We start from the raw sequence: 18,038 nt of genomic DNA on the forward strand, positions 1-18,038 counted from the left end.
TAAACCAGAGATCCTGACCTACTCACTTTCCTCTAACAACAGAATTGATTCAAAACACATTAATCATCCCAGTTCCTTTATTCAGAGAGCAGCACAGGTAGCAAGAGGTTACTGTGTACTTGTGATCAAGCAGTGTAGCTTGAATCCAAAGAACATAACTAATTCACTGCTCCCTTTAAATATACATAATTCAATCCTTAGAAGTGATAAAATTTTGAAAGCTAATTTGGGCATTTGTAGTCAGCACATCAGAAAACACAATGCCACAGGTGTCTACTTAAATTTTCATTATTCCTTTAATGGACTATAGACACCTTGCTCAGCTGTCTGTTAAGCGGTTACTTATCAGTTATGCTCCCAAGCACCTTAGCTGCATACACCTACAATTCAGAAATTCTGATTTTCAGGTATGTCTTTGTCTTGCTCTAATATTAGTGATGGAAGAGCCATAAACAGTGCATAATAGAAGGAGAATCGCTAACCATACATTAATGTCAGGGCTTGTTTATTTAAGAGAAGCTGCATTTAGAAATGGTGGGGAAGTCTAGCTGATGAGAAATAGCATTCCTGTTGATAAATACTACTTCATATAAGGATGAAGACTGAGAATTTTCAGTGACATTTTTCCTTATAAGAGATAAGGTAAAGGAACTATTTTCTGTGACTTATTTTCCTGTTTGTCACTATGAAGGAAAAAATCAGCACTTCATGGCTATGGGAGATGACAGCACTGTTCAATGCAGTATGGATCTGATAATCCAAAGCCTTCTTGAGGCTGAGCCAGGATTAAATTTAAGCAAACCAGTTTTACTGGTCAGATGACTAGTAAATCTGCAGCGCAGATCAGGAAGCAGAGCTTATTAGCAACACTGTGCAAGGATAAGTAGCCTACTTCCAGACCCAAGGAGGACATGTGGAGGAGAACCAATGTGTCAACACTGTCACACAACTACTTACAGCCTTTTCTTAGTGCCAGGTCTCCTGTGGGTCCAGCCCTGAGCTTGTAATCCTGCTCTAGTCTGAGCAGAGTCAGTTCTTGCACACTTTGTTTTGTGCAAGTCAGTGCTTCTGGTTGGGGGATAGTGCTGATGGAGCCAGGTCTGACGTCTGTGCCCCTGTGAGGCCCCTGTGCCTTATTCTGTTCCTTTTGCAAGTAATACAGACTTATATATCAACAAACATACTCTTGTCACACTCTAGGAGTTTGTAGAGCTATGGTCCCCAACCTTTTTGGACCTGTTGACAACGTGTCCAGGAAAGGTTGAAGGATCTGAGGGACATTATGTGTTGGGTACCACTCCCTTACACAGGCAGAGATTCACTGGAGCTCAGATAGATCCTAGGCTTCATGAGCACTGGAGATCCTAACAGCTTTATAAACACAATTTTTCAATGTAAACATGCTGAGGCTTTTTTAGGAGACTTTCCAGAGAAAATTAAAAAAACAAAACAAAAAAGCCTCCAAAACACTGGGAGTCATCCTTCCCCAGGAACCAGTTCTATATTGCTTAATAAAAAAGCAAGACCATAACCAAGAAAAATGGTTTCTGAGTGCATTTCTGGTTGCCAAGAAATTATTACTGCAGATGCAGATGTCTCTGGTCATTCCTAAGAAAATAGATTAGACAAGTGCTAAGTGCTCCAGGGGACCAGGAGGGATTTTGCTGAATGCGATCCAGCAGAACAAATACTGTCAACCAAATAAAATTATCTGACATCAAAGTGCAGGACACATTCATATCATTTTGTCCAAATAAGTGGATTGGCGTGCTCTTTGTGACAACATGACTCATGACAAGTGTCCTGCTCTGGGCTCCATTCAGCCACCATGTTAAAGTTCATAGAGTGGGGTGATGGGGAGGTGTTGGCCTGAAACCAGCTCCACCAACTGTAGTCACGTTATTGTTTGGGTGGTCGGGCTGTGATACGTCTTCCAGACATCTTACTGGGTGGGGTACCGGCAACGGGGATGGAGCTGGGACATTAAGGCTTCCCAGGTACCAGCCACCACTACTGCGACAGAGGGCTCCCCAGTCATGCCTGGTAGTGGGAGATGGACAAGGGACACCACAACACGTTCTGCCAAGGGATGCAGGAACCAGGGTTTCTCTTGCTGTGGATGACCTTTGCCTCACTATTTAGCCAAAAAAGGGAGAGAGAGAGAGAAATGTCTGTGTTTGCTGAAGCAGTGCAGAGAAACTCTAACGCAGCGAGGACTCAAGCTTCAATGTATAAATCAAACATATCTCAGCTCACACACCATTTACTGCAAATACAATGCTGGGAATTCAATATTTGCCTTCTGGAACATGAGGTGTTTCACAGGGCCCTTCTGTGGCATGATATTATTCTCATCCACTGACCAAATGAGGCTAAGGCTGAAGTTTCCCCTGAAAATGCTGGTGATTACTGGAGCAATTTGAAACGATATTCATTTCATGCTCATTGATAGAAAAGACATCTTCGCCTGAAAATGTGTTTGTTCGGTCAAGAACTGAAAGCAAACAGACAAAAGAGGGACAAGAAGTCAAGGCAGTCTCTGGGAAAAAAATGAATAGCTCTTCACAGAGAAACATTCACTTACACTAGACTTAAGGCTTGATAATGGCAAAGGCGCTGTAAGGGGTAACATTTAGACGAGAAAAGAGATGAATAATTTGCAATGCACCTGGTACTTGGAGCTCAGTAGCAACTGGAGCGTCCACGGCTCAGAAATTGCACCAGCAGCCAGGGTTCACAATAGCATTGGGAAAGCGAGCTCAAGTAGAGCGCTCTGCAATTTACTATCACTTTTGTTGCCAAGGAGAATAGAAATATTGGCCTTTCCTTTCCTTCTTTTTTGGTTTGTTTTACAGGAGAAATTGTTTTTAAAAGATTTCTGAAAGCATCACATCTAGAAGTACCTAGGAAAATGAATTGTGCAGCAGCATATTTTTAAATTGGAGATGAAAATAAATTGGGTTTCATGGCCATGTGTAAAGATTGTAGATATGAATTATACCTCATTGCTTTATTTTTAAAGCTGGGAGGGAAGTGAATTACAGTATTAGGGTTCTTTTTACAGTTTATTGAAAGTAGAGAGACCTAACAAACTTTTAAAGAAGTTTTTAAGGTTTCCTTTTCCTTTTCTGTTGTGGGATACAGAGGGATTAAGATGTGTGAATTTTGGTGAGGGAGAATGTAAAGTGAAACTGAGAGTCAGCTGGCTCATATTTCCTTGAATCGTGGCTGTGTTGCACCCCAGGCCACTGAGCAAAGGAAAACTTGGGGTCTCCAGATCCCACCTGGCACCACCTCCAGGCAAAGCAGCTCATGCAGCTCCAGGCAGTGTTGACACACTTCTCTACACGTTGATGAGTCTGGTCCTGGAGATGGAGGGGTAAGCAGCCAGCACACTTTATCTTGGTGGTCTCAGGGCTTGAGGATCACTGCTTGGCCCTATGCAGAGGTGCAAAGCAGAAGAGACTTTCAAGGGAGATGCAAAGAGTTAAATTCAGCTACCAGCCTTGTGTGCCAGACTTAGGTTGGCTCTAGATCTCTTGCAGTCAGAAGGGCTGCTGTTTCTTGATAAAGCAAATATTTTACGATGGATCAGGTGTTCTGTTGTTCATTTGTGATAAGAATGGTGATTTGAATGGGGCTTTGTAAGTACTGGATTGTACAGGAGGGAAATGCAGACTGCTGCAGAGAGGAAGCTTTATTTTCATGGGAAAATGTAGCTACTACAAGGTCACCTGGAGAAAACAACTCTATCAGCTAGATGGCTATTTGAGAAGGGGGGACTCCATCTCTTGGTGACACCCACAGCCAGGGTATCTCTGTGTCTGCCCTGTTTCTCTTACACAGAGAGTCCCGGTGCCTCAGGAGGAGCTGGGCACTGCAGACAGCCCATGTTCAGGCTCTGGTCTCATGGTGAAAAAGCTGCATTACAGCACAGGGGCTTCTGTGGAACAGACAGAGATAAGACATGGAGGAAGGACTGCCAAATCTACTTTTAATGAATTTTCTATATAAATAAATTATTTAGAAGAAATATGCAGAGTTTGAACGCAACCAAGGTTTTTCCAGAGATATTAGTCATCCTACTTTGAGGCTTTCAGCCAGTCCTGTACTATTGGAAATTAGGTGAAAATTTTGACCTTTTTTTTTTTTTTTTCTCAAGTTGCCTACTTCAGTATGGTTAGTCCTACAGCAAACATGTAAAGATGTGAGCAGCTGGGAAGTATTTGAGGGCAAGAGCCTTTGCAGACAGCATAACATAATGGTTTGTCAGCGCTTCTGTCGTCCAAGTGTTGAATTCCCAGTAACAGCAACTCCCAGGCACAACTGGGGCATGTCACTCTCCCAGTAACAGCAATGGCAGACTTAAAGCTGAGCTCTCTTTTTCATTCAGACTACAAGTTTTCAGAATTAATACCATGTCTTATCCAAATCGTTAAAATGATTGATTCTGTGAATACTCAGAAGATCACAAATACTTTCAGGATTAAAAATCATCTACAATTGTCAGTAGATGTGTCTTTGTAATTCTCCTAGACTATAAAAGACATGCAAAAAAGGATAAGATTGTCTAAAAGAAACTGCAGTTTCATTTGTAAATCATCTAATTGTGGCATATTGATGTATGCTATCAGATATCACTACCTAAAAACCAAGAACCGAACATAAAAATAATATTTCTTTATGTATTTCAAATCAAACACAGCTTAATATTTGATCTTAGAAGTTGTCTAATTTGCTATCATAAATCCATAATGTTCAACAGACCATTAAGAAAAGACATTACTAGACTTCCCAATTTTTTTCCTGTTTTTTTTCCCCTTTCTTTTTTACTACTACACAATTTATTTTATTTTTTTTTTTACTGGATACTGGGCATAAAAAAAGGAATATATAATATTCCTTTTATTTCAGATATAATTTCTTAAGTACACATTTTCACAAAAATAAAACAGAACAGGCTATCTACCACATGAAGAAGTTATTTAAATTGCTTTTGCCTACTTCAGTGGCACTGTTTCTATTGTTAGCAATGCTCATCTGCAGACTACCTAAAATATTTGATCCCTCAAGCAAGACCTGATCTCCCTCAAAAGACTTCAGTGACCTTAAAAGTATGATGAATTAAAGCCACCATAATCAGGCATGAGGACATTTAAGGATTTTCTCTTGATGTGTAACTGGAATGAGGATGAAGATATTGGAGAACACATTTTTTTCTATGACTTCTCTAAACCGTGGTAGAATAAACCAGACATATAAGAAGTGTCTATTGTCAAAACTCATCAGGGCAGTTTTTAAAAAAACCTAATATCTGGGCTATTAATATCTGATGCTATTTAAAGGGCCTGCTTTCTTGAGCACAAGAAAACATATTCTACTTGCAAAAAGTTACATGTTAAAATTAAGGGAGAACTTACAATTTATGTCCCATTTCATCATTCTCTGTGAAGCTGTAGTTTACTTAATTGCTTACGTGCAGTTGCATCTACATCCAACACATCTTTGCAGAGGCTGCTTCCTCCAAGCGGCATCTGGAAGCTTCGTTTAAAAAAGGAACACACCAATTGCAAAAATGTCTCCTGCTTTTCAAATACAGCTTCCTTGTTCTCTAGTCTCTAATTTGTCACGTCAAGAGGCAATATTCAGACGCAGGCCAGATAAATGATTATACTCCATTTCATCACCATCAAATTCAGGATGCAGATGGTTTATATCCTTAGACCAGGGACTAAAATGATTGGCTTGGCTTCCTTATTTCTCCAGTCTTGAATAGTTGGTGCATAGTCATGTTTTAGACACAGGAGACCATGAAAAGAAGACACTAGTATATATAGCTAATCTGTTTTCTATAAAACATATAACATACTGAGCAGGTCCAAATTTCTACTGGGTTTTGCTTGAGAATAACTGCTGAGCATTAACAATCTTGAGCTGGGATCAAATAATGTCCCTCGAAACTCACAACTTAGCTTCTTTGCCCAAATTCTTTCTCTTTTCCTAAGCATTTTGTGTCCTTGTCTATATAATGACCATTACTAACAATATATTTGTTTATGCTGACTCATGAAGCATTTGAAACCATATGTATTCAAGCTACTTGAAATCCAGAATTCAGTAAACGTTCCCCCCCCAATTACTGCAGATAAGGTAAGGTGGGGTTTCTCTAAGTTCATCCACTTTTTCAAATGAAGAAGGAAAATGGTGACATTGTCTAGAGGGATATACCTGAAAACAAAACAAGGCAAATTTCAGCTGAATCTCTCCCTCTCACAGTTAGTCACAGTTAGTTTATTTAAAGATGGGAAAGTTCTGATGAAGTGTTACAATAGGAGGGAAATTACATACAAATGTTTAATTAGAAGCTTCTTTCCACACTAAATGATACTCCTGTAAGAATTTGTGGGACTAATTGGTGTTGCTCTACTCCTTCTTCTAAAAAAAGTTCACATGAGCTGACACGAGAGGGAAGTTACCCTTTCAGCATGTCAGGTGGGTGGGCGGTGGGATGGCGAAGGAAAAAGCAGTCAGGGATTTGCGAAGAGGAGAAGGAGCTGTGGAGGTGGAGGAGAAAACGATCGTGAGAGGTGGTCTGAAAGGCTGACAGGCACAAGTTGGGGGTGACGTTGGAAATAATTTTTTCAGGTTGCTCCCAGGTGAATAGCTCTAGAAATTTTTGGTTTTTTTCCAGAAGCTGCAGTACTCCCAGAAAGAAAAATTTTTTATAAAGTTTTACACTTACGCACTTTTATTGATGTCAGCCAACCAGAGTTCAGTGGGCATCTGTTAATGAGAATTCAGTAAATAACTTGTAGAGGGGAAAGAAATCACCATTCACGATGTCTTGGATTTTCAGAGGTTTCCCCACATGTTAACAACAGTGAGAATGGTTTATGAAATATTGAAACAGTAAGGCAGTGAAATGAATCTTTTCCTCAACCTTTCATGCACACCATTTACAGGATGAAAATATAGAGGTTAAGTACCCAAAACATTAAGGCACCTTAAAACCAGAAGCTAACTTTAACTTCATTATTAAATATTGAATATCCAACTGAATGTTCTTTGCAAACACACTTTTTATTCCAGCCATCACTTGCTAGATGTACTCAATATGTTGAAAATATTCTATCAGAGAGATGAGAAATACTTTACATGTATTTCAGCATCAGGCTGTAACTCCCTGTGCCAAAGCAAAAAGCTATTCATTCTGGTAGTGTTCTGCAGAGTAACAAAAATACAGGAGTGCTAAAGGCCACATTATTGCCAAATCAGCATTTTGTTTAAAATTATGCTTTGGGGTTTTTTTTCCATTCTTCTGTTTGAACCTTATGGATCAGTCATTTCCTTCCTATGAATTAGTTTTGACCTCCCACCAGGAATGTATTCTTGCAGAAGATTTATAGGATGCAAGCCACACGGAGGTGAACAAGTTGTGTAACGTTGATTGGCTCCAAGTAAGCCTGGCATTACTGTCTTCCAAAATGTTTTAAAGAAATTTGGGCAAAACATTTTTTGCCAAATGTGTATATCTTAAGTCCCCTACCTTGCTCATCACCCAAGCACATGCATATGCATACCCAAACATATATTCTGTTGGAGCACATATGGAAGAATGTAACTTGCATATGCTTTGCCAAATACTTGCATAAAAGTTATATGGATTGAAGTATATATACCCTGCACAAAGACAAGTGGAAGACCATAAGTCTTCTGTGACTATTACCAAAAGATATTTTAGGGTTAATTCAGGTATACTTAGGAAAATTTGTGAGTATTCATGGCTTGGTAGAATAACTCCACAAGCTCTCCGTTAGTCCTTACTGTAGCAAGGTCAAACGATGCACTTGCAGAGTGGACTCCTTCAGCTCCAGGTTGGAGAATTCTCCATTATGTGGTGATACCCATGGGATAATCTCCTGAGATGCTTTGGAGAGGCACAAAAATATTTGCCAAGGTGGGCTAAGAAAAGAAGGAAGCTATTGTCAGAATAATACCTGGTGATAATTCAGATACTGTTTGAATTTCTTCCATTTTATCTAGATTGTTCTGAGAAACTAAGGCTTTTCTCTTTTCTTTAAGACTGAGGCTTATTTTCCTATAATATCATCATGACTTATTAGATTATGGTGTCTTAGCTGTGCATGAAAACAAGCTTCCATAAGCCGATATCATAGACATTACTACTTGATTCTGTTTCAACAATGAAAAGAGGGTTAGGGGATGGTGACCTGCACTGCTCCTTCTGATGGTCCTGCAGATCTCTCTTTCTCTCCATTTTGTGCAGATAAAGCTGCCAATGTCAAATATAACAAGTAAACCAATATTTTTGCAAAATATTGTTTTATATATGAATCATGGCTATAAACCAAACCAGACTCCAGGGTTATATAGCTTTATGCCTGACTCTCACGGCAACATTAAATGTGCCCAGGAGCATTTCCAGGCCCTGACACCAGCTGACATGGAAAGGGGCACATCTTAACCATCTTAACCCCCTTGAGTCATCTTAACCCCTGAGACAGGGTGGCTGCAGGCTGTGATGGGAAATGATCCCTGGCCCATTCTATCTTCCAATCACAAATTCATTAGGAAACACCCACAGGTTCATTAGGAAATACCAGCTGCAATTGGCCGGATCCGTACCAGGGACAACATAGCAGTTACGAGCAGTCAGCCTTAGTGCTCCTCACTCGGGCGATTCCTTCTCTCCCAGGTTTTGGGAATGGACTATTTCTAGTCCTTACAATGGTTGGAGTTTGTCCCTTCAGTGTTTTCCAAAGGGGCTGGTTAGTATGCTCTCTGCTTATACTTTTGCCTTCATCTGGTGAAAATACATGCTTCCTTCACTCCCTTGGCCAGCTCCTGTAGGATGTTAAGGTTCCCTGTAACCCCCCGAGCAACCTCCCAAACGATTTTTCCATGGAGCAGCACACAGAGTTCAATATGGTAGCTGTTTTACAACAAACCTTTATTACCCTTCCGAAGCACTTGAAGCACTCTTTGCTGGTTGCTTTTCTTTTAGACACTCTTCTTTGGCCCTTCATAAATAATTTAATTGGACTTTTTCCTTTCTACTTAATTTCTGTTTCCCAGCAGCATCCATTGGGAAAATCCTGGCTTTCAGTTATCAGAGAAAAAGGAAACTTATAACATTTCTGGGAGTGCCTAGTGCCAGTAAGAATCTTCAGCATGACCTCTCCCTTCAGCTTTTTATTGCAGGCTTTAATTTTGTTTAAACCTGTCAGTGATAGACTTAGTGTCCTAAATCTTATTACAAGATGAGCAAGGCAATGCCAACAAAGCAGCCTTGTTTGCATGCAACAAAATCCTTATTGCACCCATTCAGTGCTGACATACTCTATGTGAGTCTGTGGTGGATGTGTTTTTTTTCTCCAGAAGGAAGTAATCAAAGGACTCGTGGAAATGCCAGTCTCTTTATCATACGAATAATTCAAGACAAGGAGTGAACATTCATATCTTTTCCAGACATCTGAGAGAATAGTTTAGTCTTCTAACTAATATCAGAAAATTATGCACATTTTCAACTTCTTTCTTTATTTTGCAAAGATTATTAACTGAAGAAAGTGTTATGCTTAAGCATTCCCTAAAGCTATGCAATTTACCATAGACTAACTCTTTGGAAAGTCCAGATAGAAAATGTAACAAGGGAAATCTAAAATTTGACAGGTCTAGTAATTAAGAGTATAAGAAGAACCAAACATTATAGCATGAACTTTTAAATGTGTCTGAGGGTGGGTCTACACAACAGTGTAGCAATTAAGGAGTGAATTTCAAAGTAGCTTGTCCAGATACTATTTGGTATTTGGGATAGCTTGATCTACCATGGAAAAGAAATGTTATTTCTATTATTATAGGGTAGGCAAGTCCTGAATGACTTAGAAACCAAAGCCCTGGTGCAACAGAATGGCATTTCCCTTTCCAAGCAATGAGGATGCTCTGAAGGGTAATTTGTGCTTCCAATAGATCCCGACTTTTCACATTGGTCTTCATCAGACTTGAGACCATCAGATGGTCTAATAAAAATGATTACTTTTTCCTACCAACAGGACATCATTTAAAAATTCTCATCTTTCCAAATCTATGTATTTCAAAGCATCAGCCTCAGTATCCCTACAGTGAACCTAGCACTTCTGATACTGCTCCTACTTGCATTTCTGTAGCTTGAATCTGTTCTGGGATTAGTTCAGCTTCCATCATTTGAGATCACTCAAGCTTTGGTGTTGCAGTTTTCTGAGAATACCGAAGTGATGTAGGGGCTTTCATCCTTTTGACTATGATTTTTGCAATGTTGTGCCTGTCCTTCATTGTAACTGGAGCACCGAGTTGCAGTGATTGGATTTCTCTCTAACTGTCCCCAGTTAAAGCTTTGGCTTTCACCTTATTCTACCAGTCAGATATACTGCCGGCTATATGTTAGTAAACAAACAAACATGTAGTTATATTAAAAAATAGGCAATGGTCAGGAATTTCATAGCTATAATTTGGCTTTGCCCCTGTAGCATAAATAATTTTGACTGAAAGTAATCTTGTCAGCTATTTTCTACTGGTACAAATCACACACAAAGATATAATTACAGAATCTTCTGCTTATCCTTATATCTGACAAAAGGAAATTTAGAGCTCTCAGTATTAGCATCTGAGAAATTTCACCAAGCAGAACCAAGTTATGGTATATGCAGCATTTCAGCTAACCAGTTGCTGCAGGCATATTAGTTCTGACAAAAACAGAATAGATTGTATAAAAACTTTTTTCTGGTCTTTGATTCATTAAACGTTTTCAACATAACACACACACCAAAGGCCTGAAAAAAAAAAGCCAGAGTAAAAAATTTCTGCAGGTTTTTTCCTTCAGGATAAAGAACATTTTGGAATGCACTAAAAGTTACAGACCTGAATATTGTGATACAAAATATCCACCTTTTACATTTTTTCATTCAAATCTTGTAGTGTTATTGCCACTAATTTAGATCAAAGTGCACATTTTGCATAAATATTTGTCCTTTAATTTTTGTTGGAAGAATTAAAAATGAAAACTCAGCACATACATAGCTGATCTAAAAATGAGAGATGATTTCAACCAAAGAGGTAGTCAATTCCCTTCCTTTTCTAAAACAAAGTAAAGGTTATCTTTTTATATTTTCAGGATTTTGAATTATGTAAAATATTAATCCACTTTTCTTAAAACTTCAGGCTGAAATTGAAAACTTCAGGTATTATACAGAAGGTCAAAATGCATTTTTTAGAAAATTTCTACTTCTGATGATTTTTTCAGTAAATTAAATAACCAACATTAAACAAAACTCCTCATGCTTGCTCCTGAATAATATAATCCTCCACTCAGTTTTAAATGATCCTTTCACTGGCAAGATGAGCTGAGATAAAAGTGTGACCTGAAACCGAAGGCATCGGTAGTGCAACTATTATAAACCTTAGTGCAGCATTTAAAATTTTTTATATAGGTATGATGACTTGGAAATTTGCAGTTTAAAGGACAAAAGTAAATACATTTACAATTAGAATGATTTTTTCTTCACCTCAACCACACAGAACCTACTTAAAAGCAGTCTTAATAAAAGAAAAAAGAGGAGAGAGAGAGACCCTAGATGACACCGATAAAGTTTAAAAGTTCACAGCATTTGTGAAGTGTGTACAACTGGGTAATTGTTGGGGGAAAGTAACTCTTTTGCTGCAGTTTGGTAGATTACTTTATTGTAATTAAAATATTCTGTTGCCAGCCTCTCTAGCATGACTTTTCATTACAATACAAAATTGTACTTGAAATTAATTACCGTATGTCTCAACTCATCAGAAACTGACTTTTCTGACACTTGGAATGTTAATTCTAATGACAACAGTGCTGAAAGGGGGCATTTTCCTTCCCCAGGTTTTCTGCCTTGCCACTCAGAGACTGCTGCAGTGAAATGATCTGGGCCACTGATGAAACTGAGTGTCTCGTTTGTTAAAAAATACCAGGAAAAACTCCTTTCCTCCCATGACAGTGAAGACCCATGATGGTAGAGTCACTGGTTTTGCCAACACCAGCTCCCAGTGACTCAACCAATGCTCTTTCTAGTGCATTGTGTTTCCAGGTTTGGTGTAAATTCCTCCAAAAATAGAGCCCACGAATGGCCACCCGAGCTCTTCCAAAACTGTAGTCAACAGGCAATTGCAGCACGTAAACTTTCCTAACACATTCATCAGCAGTGATCGCTCATCAGCAATAATGCGACCACACTCAGTTTTTGCAACTTGGCTGCCAGCTCAATAATGTAGCCGCTTAAAATACACAGAACTTTAGAAACTTGAATTTCTAAACAAGATACAAAACAAAAGAAAAACAGACGTCAAAATTGCAAAGCTCCTTACAAAATGGAACCTTACACATTTTTCCGCTTCCAGAGTGAGGAATGGACCTTCCTGGAAGTCTCAATGTGGCCTCAGGCACAGCACAGGGAAGTGATAGCTGCAACATGTCCATGCTGACTACTCTGGGATCGACTTCTGATTCTCCAGTAGCTTTGTATCTAATAATTTCATCTGCATTACACCAGGGGCAGCTTCCAGAACTGTTGACTCTGCAGTCTTGGACAGTGGAGCTAAGGCTCCTTATACCATCAGTAAGCACATATTTTCCTTGACTCATAGAAGTATTGGCTGGAGAAGTCCTCTGATGGTCCATCCTCTGATGGTTGGACTATCACCAACATTCAACAAAGTCAGCCACGAATTTGTCCAGATATGTCTTGAAAAATTCCAAGAATGGGGATTGCACAACCCCTCCAGGCCCTTGTTCAGGGCCTACACTGCCCTCGTAATGAAAAGGTTTTTAATGTGTTAAGTTTCCTCAGCTTGTGCTTCAAGATTATGGGTCCTAGCATCCTAGCCATTTTGGTAGCCCTCCACTGGCTGCTTTCCAGTTTCTCAGCATCTTTGAGCTGGGGTGCCCAGAATTGCAATTCTGTCCCCACGAGGACAAACACATCCATTTTCTAAGTAGTCCCTCACCTGTTGCTTCATAGGGTTACTTCAAAGCGTAGGGCACTTCAGCATCTTAGATACCATCTGTTGGTAGGTTATCTCCCTTGCACTAGTGAGACTCATGAGTGAGACTCATCCCTGCATGCTAGAGCATTTCATAAATAAAAACGATCCAGATTAATTTATTTTTTTTTTTTTAATTTCAGTAACTGCAAATGGCATTCAGTTCCAGAAAAAGAAGTAGTCACTGAGGCCGAACAACTTGGGGTAAAATAGCTGTTCAGGTATTTGTGTGGACGCCTGAAGGGTGGCATTTTCTAAAGGTGCTTCTGAACAGCACATCCATTTATCTGCTGCAGCCCTTGATCACAATGCCAAGGCTCAGCCAGATGCATGTTGATTTTTAGCTAGAGTTTATTTAAGGGGAAGTGGGAGGAAAGAAATTAATTATTGGGCCACTGCTGAGTCGTTCTTTGGTTTTGGCTTTGCGCTGGCGTTTTCTCTCTCAAATGACTTTTTGAATTATTTTATTAATGGAAATGTGGGCAGATGGACTTGAAAACGTAACTCTTCACTGACTTAAATGAGAATCTGAAGTAATTAAGTATTTTATAGCTTCCTTAAAGCTTTATTCTGCTCTCTTTCAACCACCATAAAACAGCTCTCTATCTCAGTAGCTGACCTGCCCATTTAATCTGTCTGGATACTGCCCAGTGATGGCATTTCACACTCCCACACACTCTAGTACACGTCCCGCAGCTTAAACACCACCTTGCAAATGTGTGCTCTGTTTTCCCCCTGCCCACACTCGGTGGTGGTTGCTCAAGTGCCATTGCTTGGATTTCCTGGTGGCCACTGGCCATTGCATGCCCAGGCCTGGTGCCAGGACTTGTGGGGTTGGTACCTGTGCTGGTTTTGGCTGGGATACAGTTAATTTTCTTCATAGTAGCTAGGATGGGGCTATGTTTTGGATTTGTGCTGAAAACTGTGTTGATAACACAAGGATGTTTTTGTTGCTGAGCAGTGCTTACACAGGGTCAAGGCCTTTTCTGCTCCTCACCGCACCCCACAGCGAGTGGGCTGGGGGTGCACAAGGAGCTGGGAGGGGATACGGCTGGGACAGCTGACCCCAACTGACCAAAGGGCTATTCCATACCGTATGGTGTCATGCTCAGCATATACAGCTGGGGGAAGAAGAATGAAGGGGGGGACATTCAGAGTGATGGCGTTTGTCTTCCCAAGTCACTGTTAGGCGTGATGGAGCCCTGCTGTCCTGGAGATGGCTGAACACCTGCCTGCCCATGGGAAGGAGTGAAGGAATTCCTTGCTTTGCTTTGCTTGTGTGGGTGGCTTTTGCTTTCCCTATTAAACTGTCTTTATCTCAACCCACGAGTTTTCTCACTTTTACCCTTCTGATTCTCTCCCCCATCCCACTGGTGGGGAGTGAGCGAGCGTCTGTGTGGGGCTGAGTTGCCAGCTGGGGTTAAACCATGACAGTACCGTGGATGAATGCTCTGGATATGCACACTTTGAGAGGCAATGAGGGCGATGCAAAGCCCAGAGCCTGTCCCTGCTGTCTCTGAAGTCGGTGGGAGCTTGGCCCTGGACTTCAGTGAAGATGGCAAAAGGCTCTGATAGGAAAGGGTTGGTTACTTTGGCATTGCTTTTTTTCCTATCACCCCCGGTCTTTACTACATTCACCACACCACAGTCTGGCCTTGAAGCCACTCCAGCAGAATCAGCCATTCTCCCCAGGTATTGCTTTTGGGGGAGCTCCCTGGGGGTGTCCCCTGGGCCTGAAGTCACCTGCACTGCTCAGCTTGTGGCTGGTGATGCAGTGCTCAAGGGCTGCTCTTGATAAGGGTATCCACCCCAGCTCCAGCTGCTGCCAGCTGAGGTCTAGGAGCAGTAACAATCTCCAGCTACTAAAAAGAATAAATAATTGTGGCAGTCTGATGTCCTCACTCACAAAGACTAATGCAGGACCTTGCAGGACTGTTTTCATCAGACCATGACATTTGTTGAAGCCAGACTGTTTCATGGAGACTATTGATTTCTGTGACATTTTTGATGGGAAGTCCAGACTGACTTCATATCCATCTAATGACTGTAACTCTGTCTTACGAAGTCAACTGAAGTGCTTTTTTTGTTGTGGGTTTTTTTTTTATAGTTCAGTTGGAAGGGACCTACAACAATCATCTAGTCCAAGTGCCTGACCACTTCAGGGCTGACAAAATGTTAAAGAATATTATTAAGGGCATTGCTAAACTCGATGTAACTTGACCTGGGACCCTAACTTGAGGGGAGCAGGAGTGGAAAGACAGGAGAGCAATTACTACTGGGTGACTTGGAGGCTTCCTCCCTAGCTGTGAGTGTATAGGTACATGTGTATGGATGAGGCAAAGGGAAGAGAAGCAGAATCTGACCCTTTGTGCACATTTCTGTGCAATGCTGAACTTGACCAAATTTTGAAACCTCAAAACATGATGAAATGAAAATGCTGTCTAGCGTTAACTGATATGTTAGATCATGCTTGAGGGTATGGAGAAGGAAACTGCAAGCCACAAGATAAGCTGCAGCTGTCAGATCACTGAGTAACATCCACATTGGACTATGGTTACATACAAAAGTAGATGAATTACCAGCAGATGGCACCCGGGAAAATGCAGCAGTGTCTATTATGTGGGGTCAATGACATTTTTTTTGCAGCATGTTTTGAACAGGCGCCTCAGCTCTGCACTCTGCATTGCACAGAGAGAATCACTGCTCTGCTCTGGGCTCCCGGGGTGGAGAGTCCTCTGCTGCTGCAGTAAGGGAGCAAACCTGGCTCTTTCTGCTACTTCAGGAAATATCCTGCTTCCTTGCTGCCCTGTCATTAAATGTCATCCTGATTGCACGTTGCCTTCTCTTCCCTTGCATCTTCCATCCCTCCAACATGGGAGCAGCCAGGCAGCTTGTGCCCTGGCTGTGCTGCCTCAGTGGTACTGGTGATGCTTCCAGCCCCCACCCATGGGTGGAAGCTCATTCACTGTGTGCACCCAGGTGGTGGGGTTCTGAGTGATGCTAGCTATAGATCCTTACTCACACAGCGCAGAACCTTGCTTTGCACCTGGTCTCAGTAAGGTTTAGATTTATGACCCAGTGCAGACAAAGGAAGAAATCAAATCAGGCTGTGCATTAACACAAGTGATCAAAGCTCCTGACATTATTCAAGAAAATCAGAATCCTATCAACTCCTCAAAAAAGATTTCCCATTAATTTGTGTTGAGCGATCCTAGCCCGTATCAGCCTATTCTGAACAATTGCTATTTAGGCTTTGAAATTCTGTGAAAGGAGAGGACAGGTATTACTCTGGCAATCCTGCCAGCCAGGACTGTGTTATCACATACATGGTTAATACAAAAGTGTGGCAGTAGAAAGTAAATGAGTGCACAATGCACAGTGGTGATATATTAAACAGAAAAGTTAAAGGGATCCATTAACACGTAGCATGAATGAAAGCCAGTTTCCCATAGATTGGTGTCTTGTAGTTGATTGCAGGCCCTGATGAAACCTTTTTTGATGGCTGGAGAAGTTCTCGCTGGTTTCTGTAGCGTATGAGCACGCAGTGCAGCCTTTCTCTTCAGAAGCACATAATGACTGGAAGAGAGAGGAGACAGGAAAAACCCAAGTCCATCCTCTGTCCGACTGGCCAGCTGGCACGGTGGAGAAGGCAATTGCACCTAGTGCATGGCCATGCCAAAGCTTCCTGCAAAGTGTGGAACCTGTGCAGAATTGAGACGGTCCTTTGCTTCTCCTCCCACTGGACCTGTTGTTTGTGGGAGGAGAGAAGGACTTGTGGGTGATGTGACGATTGGAGGCTGTCTTGGGCACTTGGATCATGAAATGATAGTTTTTGATTCTTGGAGAAGTAAGGAGAGGTGTTAGCAGAACTGCTACCTTGGATTTCCAGAGGGCAGACTTTGGCCTGTTTAGGAGACTGGTTGACAGAGTCCCTTGGGAGGCAGTTCTGAAGGGCAAAGGAGTCCAGGAAGGCTGGACATTCTTCAAGAAGGAAATCTTAAAGGCGAAGGAGCAGGCAGTCCCCATGTGCCAAAAGACGAGCCAGCGGGGAAGAAGACTGACCTGACTGAACCCAGGGAATTTGGCACATAACTTCCATTATAAAGATTCATTTCACTCTCCAATTCTTCTTATGTTAATATTACTGTTTTAGGGATTTTCCTAAGGTTCTTAAACCCAAGGCATGTACATGAACACAGTATTCCTTCTATGTCCATCTCTGACATCTGAAAAATTGAAATGGCTCATTTAATTTAGTCAAAATGATAGATATCCCTAGGAGATGATGATCTGTCAAGTGAGACTGTCTGACGGCGAACAATAAAGGGCAACAGAAGGGTCTTCTCTGAGAGGTCCTCTCTGAGACTAATCATTGTAAAGTGAACAGATAGGAAAGAGCACTTCTTCCTATACATGATCCTCAAGGTGATGCAGTTTGCCAGAATATTTCTCAAAGAGTCCAAAATGGTGATTGCATTTGTGTATGAAACTATTCCAAGTCAAAAACAGATGAGGTGAAATGTGTTTCAGAGAAATTATGGGGTTGTTCATTTTTTTAAGACTGAACATGTAAAGAGTCAAGCCCTCAGCTGACAGAACTGGAGCTGGCTTAAGGAAAACTGTGCTGATTTCTGACAGCTGAAGTTGTTTTGTTATGTGCTATATATACAGATTCACCATTGTATCTGATCAAGTTTTCAAGGCACAGTAAATTGTGCATGTTAAAATAAATTACAGTGTTAACGATAATGGCAATAGCCATAACAACAACAACAACAACAACAACAACAACAACAACAACAACAACAACAATAATAATAATAATAATAATAATAATAATAATAATAATAAAAAATGGGATGCCTTGGCTGGATCCATTCTTGACTTCTCCCCCCAAAAAAGAGAGTTTTTAAATAAACATAATTTGTCTTCCAGATCTCTTAGAAAAGGGCACATGGGTTTCTAAGTTCTGC

This window comes from Ciconia boyciana, chromosome 6 (assembly GCF_034638445.1).
Source record: "Ciconia boyciana chromosome 6, ASM3463844v1, whole genome shotgun sequence".
In the NCBI taxonomy this organism is placed as follows: domain Eukaryota; kingdom Metazoa; phylum Chordata; class Aves; order Ciconiiformes; family Ciconiidae; genus Ciconia; species Ciconia boyciana.